Source organism: Polypterus senegalus, chromosome 8, assembly GCF_016835505.1.
Source record: "Polypterus senegalus isolate Bchr_013 chromosome 8, ASM1683550v1, whole genome shotgun sequence".
Lineage (NCBI taxonomy): Eukaryota > Metazoa > Chordata > Cladistia > Polypteriformes > Polypteridae > Polypterus > Polypterus senegalus.
The window spans coordinates 176,612,423-176,619,912 of NC_053161.1; positions in this window are offsets into that span (position 1 = coordinate 176,612,423).

The following is a 7,490-nucleotide window of genomic DNA, read 5'->3' on the forward strand; positions in this document are numbered from 1 at the left end:
AAGGTGTCCGACATTCTGATATATAAGATGGGGCGAGATTATTTAAGGCTTTATAAACCATAAGCAGAATTTTAAAGTCAATCCTGAATGACACAAGTAACCAGTGTAGTGACATCAAAATTGGAAAAATGTGCTCGGATTTCCTTTTCCTGGTTAGGATTCTAGCAGCAGCATTCTGCACTCGTTGCAAACGATTGATGTCTTTTTTTGGGTATTCCTGAGAGGAGTGCGTTACAGTAATCTAGTCGACTGAAAACAAACGCGTGAACTAATTTCTCAGCATCTTTCAATGATATAAGAGGTCTAACTTTACTTATGTTTCTTAAGTGAAAAAATGCTGTCCTAGTGGTCTGATGAATATGCGATTTAAAATTCAGATTACAGTCAACAATCACCCCTAAGCTTTTTACCTCCGTCTTGACTTTTAATCCTAATGTATCCAGTTTATTTCTAATAGCCTAATTGTATCCATTATTGCTGATCACTAAGATTTCAGTTTTCTCTTTATTTAACTTGAGAAAATTGCTATTCATCCATTCTGAGATACAAGTCAGACATTCTGTTAGTGAATCAATAGAATCAGGGTCATCAGGTGCTATTGATAAGTACAGCTGTGTGTCATCAGCATAGCTGTGGTAGCTCACGTTGTGCCCTGAGATAATCTGACCTAACGGAAGCATGTAGATTGAGAAGAGCAGCGGACCCAGGATAGAGCCTTGTGGAACACCATATCGGATATCATGTGTCTTCGAGTTGTAATTCCCACAACTAACAAAGAATTTTCTCCCAGCCAGGTAAGATTCAAACCAATTTAAGACTGTGCCAGAGAGGCCCCACCCATTGACTAAGGCGATTTCTAAGAATATTATGATCAATGGTGTAACAGGTGTCTGGTCACACTTTCAGGTAATCTAACTAGACACCATCCAAATATCCGACTACGCCACCCAGTTTTATTAAGAGACTGGGAACTCCTGAAATTTACCAATGATAGCACACAGGTTTCTTAAATTGGGCGGTGAGTAAACACACAATGAAAGACACAACAGCAATTTCAGGAAGTAACAGTAACTTCTATTAAACTAGACAATAATAAGTACATGAAAAAGGTAAATGAACATAAACCAAATCTAACAGTATCATGAAGAAAATTTCTTATCTTAGAAAGGAAAGCCCACAGTCCACACTCTAAAACTCCATTAAAAACATGAATTGGATGATACAACCTGTAGTGGTGCAAAGTCCTGTTTGTTCTCAGTGTTACCCCAACACTTAATTGCTCAACTGTCCACGGATGCACTCTGTTCACCGGACACTCGTTTCCAAGAGAATCGTGGAATCCCTGTTGGCGTCTCTTCGCTGTTCCTTTTTGTCCACTCTGGGCTCCTTGTATTGCTGTGACCTAAGGCACGCCTTATTTCTTGTCTGCCAGCTTTGCTCGGTCCTTTCATGCGGCTTCCCTCTCTCGCTGGACCCACAACCGGCATCTCCTTATGGAGCTGTCTCTTCCTCCCTGGAAGTATTGCCGTCCTTGTGCCTCACGTCGTGCCAGCCACGTACCCTTGTCAGCCTGCGAGCCTCTGTGCTCTGTCCGAGTGTCTTGGCAGTGCTCTCAGTGGACTGTCCCTCCTCTTGCCTTCTCCTGGCCAGAGCTTAAATCTCCTTCAGTCCCTGCAATTATCAGTTCTGGACAACCAGATTAAACAAGTGGCACAGCTAAATTTCCTGGGTTTAACAAATAATGAAAACACGAGTTAACAAAATGTATTGTTACCAACCATTAATGAGTACAGATCTGCTGTTTAGAAACCAATATTGTCAAAAATGTTAATTGCCAAGTCAGGTAAATACAGAAATCCTCCAAGGCAAGACTTCAAAGCGGCGATTCCTTTGCAAGACAGCTAATACTTACACAAACAATCCTGGCACAATCAGTAACTGGATTATCCAGGCCCCTCCAAGGAAGCAGCAGTTCTGTTATCACACGTGGTATTGTTTGTAAATCTCAACCAGCCATAAACTTCAAAATAGCAACTCCTTTGCAAGACAGCAAATACTTACATCCTGCAGACAGCCATGACACAATGAGTAACTGGATTATCCAGGAAATTGAAAAACAAGGTCCCCTTCTGACATATGTGTTAAATGCAGCACTCAGATCTTAGAGGATGAGAACAGATAAATGGCCTCTGTCTGCATTTACCCACAAGTCATTTACTACTTTAACGAGTGCAGTTTCTGTGCCGTGATTTGTTCTAAAACCCGACTGAAATTTATCAAGAATAGCAGGTTTATTGAGGTGGTCATTTAACTGCATAATGGCTGCCTTCTCCAGATTTTTGTTTAAGAAAGGCAGGCTAGAGATGGGTCTAAAATTTTCAAAAGCAGAGCAGGGTCAAGATTATTTTTAAGTAGGGGTTTAACTACAGCAGTCTTAAGACAGTCTGGGAAGACCCCCGTATCTAATGACGAATTTACTATGTCAAGAATATTATCAATTAGCACGCCCGATACTTCTTTGAAAAAATGTGTTGGTATTGGGTCAAGGACGCAGGTGGAGGGTCTCAGTTGAGCAATTATTTTATGTAAATCAGGTAAATCTATCCTGGTGAAAGAATTTAATTTGTTTATAATGAAGTACTGGGATTTAGGAGGATCCTTAGTCTTGGGGAGATATACTATGTTATTTCTAATATTAATTATACAAAAGGTGAAAGTAAACTAATATAGAACTCTACCGAGAGAAAACAGGACCCACTGATCTACACAGACAAGCTGTACCTGGCCAACTGAACTTAAAGTGCTGGTAACATTATGTTTGCTACAGCGCTGATTTGGGAATGTCATTTCTCAACCATTTCTCAAATTTGACACCAAATTTAGAAAGCACTTACACTGCTGATTTTTTACCTCTTCTTACCACTGCACGTGAGGTAATGTTAAAGCAAGCTACATTCTCGTCGATTGGCACAAACGTGAAGATCATTGCTCCAAGTGTGGATGAGCACACATTTGTGAATCACAAGTAACATCATATAATCAGCACACAGGTGCTATTGTTGTAGCCGGCATACTACCCTGAAGATAAGCGAGGGGCTGCATGGGTGATTGACAGCAAAATGTCCCACAGGTATACTGAGCTCTGCATTTCACCAACTTCTGATAGATTTGTATTACACTACACAAGTCGAGGAAGGTTCAAGTAGGCAGATACTCCCAGGGAACTGGAAAAAAGGAGCTTCAGAGAAGATAACATAGAGAGGCAGGGCACACCATAGTGGGAGACAATTGGGAGCACTGGAAGAGTGAAGTGGACTTCTGGGAACAGCACAAGGATAGCGGGGGCTTGTTTCAGTATGACTGTTATTTTATGAGGCGTATCCTGTGACCATAACAGCAGGAAGGTGATTCTTCATTAAGTACGACTATTTTTCATTCATTGTTCAATAATTGTGCCCATTGTTGAGATTTAGTCTCATTTGATGTGTGTTGGTCACAGACTTTTTGAACTATTATTCTTTATGTTGCTGTTAAATGGCAATACTTCTGTGCAGCTTAGTGCAATATCCTACCTTATTATGTTTTCCTTCTTTTTTTTATTCTTCTTCTACTATCAAGTCAGTGTGGTAAAGTGAGGTGCACGGCTGTTTGCCATTTTAAAGAAATAATTGCCGTACTTGCGGCTTAAGGAGAGGGCTTGGTAGTCTGACCAGAGCGGTCCCCACGTGCGATATGGGCTTGGGGGTTTCCTCACTGAAAAGCACAGGTGTGGAATTGCCAATGGCCATAGTTGATGCTGGGAGCTGCTAATTGCCACACCTGTGCCACATCCCCATTATAAATAGGAAGAGTGCAATTGCAGGGGAAAAATGAAAGAAATAGGTTAAGAGTGGCAGAAGAAGACAAAGGAGCAAGCAGAGGAGGCTGGCAGAAGTAATGACAGGCAGCTGGGAAGAAAGACCTGGCGGGGTGTTTGGCCAGGACTACCAAATGGGATGAGCAAGCTTGAAGCAGGACCTACATCATCACAGTCTGGTCAGGTGGGAGATTACGCACTGGTACAGCACGTTGCCACACATAGCACATGATGAAACAGCTCGGGATCCTGGTTGGGAACCTTCCAGACAGACACACAGTCCAGTCCCACCCTCCGGAAATGACCATCTACCGCAGCCAGGCGTTACGTGGGTGTCCCTATGGCCTAATCTAGTAACTCGGGTCCTCAACAATGAAGAAACTGTGAGAAAGATCACCCTCAGGAAATCACGCCACATGGGTGTAGTGACAATCCCTCACAAGGGAGGTAATAGGATTCATTCGGGAGACTGTGAGTAACCGTTTGTTCAACACAAACTCCAACCAGCGGTACCCAAGGAATCTCCGGAGAGACACAGTACTGAAGGAGTCCAGTCCTCATCTCAGGTCACTGGATAGCATCCATGTCTCGCAACTATATAGCAAGACAGGAAACACCAGGACTCTAAAGACTTGGACCTTCGTCCTTTTGCTAAGATATCAGGAGCGCCACACACCCCTTTCCAGTGACCTCATGACCCCAAATGCTCTTCCAATCTGCTTACTATGGCAGTGACATTCATGTCTGTGGTGACTTCTGTGTACTAAACAAATAAATAAATAATTCAGGTTGTTTTAGACCTGGTAATGGTTATATCAATGCTTATGTTATGCATTCTAAGAATAAGCAGAACATTTAATGAAAGTTCATTAAACTTCTTATTCTACACTACATGAGCGCACAAATCCTCCTCTTATTCCATTGGGCCAATCCAAATACACCTCTCAAAAGTCGATGGGAAATTGTCTCTCTTAGCAGCTCTTCAAGAATTTCAAATTTCAAAAATGAATTCATGTCATCATAAAACAGCTTACTGGGTGTTCTCTGGACTTGCACTTTTATTGGATGAAAGTAAACGCAACAATCTGTTCTCTTCATTTTACTCTCTGATCTTTGTAGAAGGAAGAAGTTATGTGTTTTCTGTTTTTCATTTGATGGATATTTGGTACACAAAGGAATGAAGATTAAGAGGGGGTTTAAATAGAAGTGGAACAGGAGAATGTGAAATAAAACAAGTGAGACAAGAGATGATCCAGTCAAGGAGAGTCCTTAGTAAAGAGCGAGCTGTCGTTCAAGACACCTGCTGTAACACTTCCAGAAGCCAAAATGGAATCCCACACCCACAAAGTGACAGCCCTGACAATGGACCACTTACATTCTGTCTTTCGGTGAAATAATACGGTTTGATGTAATGAGTTGACCGATCTCAGGACAATTGAAAGAAAATGGAAGAAGTCCAAGGCTCAGACAAACCTGGTTAAGTACCAATTCCTTCTTACATCCATTTCTTCTGCCACCATCAATACTATGGGAAGGTTCCATCAGAATTGAATTAACAGCACCACTGATGCACGCTCCTTATTGTCTTTGTTCACATCCCTTCTTAAACCCCCTCTACCTGGTCCCCCAGCCTATTTGTCTGCTGATGACTTTGCCACCTTTTTCCAGGATAGGGTGGCCATGATCAGCAGTCAGTTCTCACCCTCGCTGCCAACATCCAAACAACACCCAACATTCTCCACTCTCTGCCAGTGATGTTTCTGACCTCCTCTCCAATCACCCCAGTACATGTCCACTTGACCTTATCCCCTCACATCTCCATCAGGCCACCACCACTTTAATCATTCCTGTAATTACACACATTATTAGCACCTCATACAGCTCAGACTCATTTTCTCCCATCTTCAAATACACTGTGATAACCTCATTTCTCATAAAACCACCACTTGATCCATCGCAAGTAAACAATTACAGGCCTGTCTATCTCCTTTCCAAAACACTTGAATATGCCATTTCTTCTTCTTTGTTTTAATTTTATTGTAATCATTCCATACAAATAGATCAATTTTTACAAAAAATAGGATTGAAAGCACATCAACCCCCACCCCTGAGAAAGAGAGCAAGGCCAACGGAGTAAAACTTAAAGCTAGTAAATATAAATAAATTGATGAGTTTAATAAGCGGATAAAGAAAAATGGAGAAGAAAAAGAAATGGGAAGAGAATCTGCTTCCTCAGTGCTTTAAGAACTTATTCTAAAATGTTACTGATGAGATCCTTCCAGGTTTTGAAAAAGTTCTGCACAGATTCTATAAGTGAGAATTTGATTTTTTTCCAATTTCAAATAATATAAAACATTAGTTTCTGATCACTGAGTTAAAAGAGGAGAGTTAGGATTCCTCCAGTTTAGCAAAATAAGTCTGTGTGCCAGAAGTGCAGTGAATGCAATCACAATTTGTTTGTCCTTCTCCACTTTAAACCCATCTGGAAGAACACCAAACACAGCGGTTAATGGGTGTGGACACTTTTTGTCTAGTGTCGTTTCTTGTGACTGAAGACAGAGAGATATAATTAAAGTTAGTAAAAAATCTTTTATTAATACACACCAGGCAAAGGTAAGAATGACAGAGAAGCACAGTCTTAGGACACCTGCCCTTCATCTGCACCGAGGGGTCAGTGTTTCAGATTTTTTATAGGGTTTCTTGTCTTATGACTTTAGTTACACAAGTATTTCAAAACATTAGCCTGAATCAGCATTATCAAAAATCTAAAGGTGGAGTACATCTGTTAGTTTCCTTAGGTTGGGGCTCGATGAGTCCACACCCGTGGCCTTCCATGTAGACGCCCAAAACCGAGAAGTAGCATGCAGGGTCTGCGTGACTCCTACCACACACACCATAGAACATGCTTTCTGTCACGTACATCAGATTTGTCAAGCACAAGTTATTGACCTGTATTTTTATTTTTCCACATTCCCCCCTTTTTGACAATCTGGGACGTGACAAGGTAGAGGTAATTAAATGGAGGAGGAGAGGAGCGGGGAAGGAGGGGGAGATGAAGAAGGGGATGAGGAAACAGAAGAAGCTATCCGGAGCGTGTAACATATAGGCCTTGGCCATGGAGGCAGTGAAGTACTTAGATACAATATAGCGAATAAGAGGAATAATGCAACATCCAACGAGGAGAAGGACGATAAATGCCACTGCCAAAGAAATAAACACTGACTTTAGCCATTGCCCCCAGGATCCAAAGGTGGACATGAACCACTGATCCCAAGGGTTAGAGATGCCAGAGTTAGTGGCAAGTTCATTAGAAAGGGCTGTAAGGCCAGCACGTGCACGGGTAATAGACCCATCAGGTGCAGTATTGTTAGGGATGTATGTGCAACAGGCGTCACCAAACATAGCACACACTCCACCTTTCTTGGATAGTGGGAAAGGGACTGTAGCTAAATGAGAGCGTGCGGCTGCGCAAGCGTAGCAATGAGAACGGTTAACCCGTTTTGCTGAATAGATTACCCACTGCAGCCATCTATTCTGGTCTCCATAGCCAGTTTCTACTGAAAAGGTGCTTGTTAAGGTGGTTAGGTTCAACATACGAACTATGGGGGCCGATTCGTCAGGCGAAAGAGTGGTG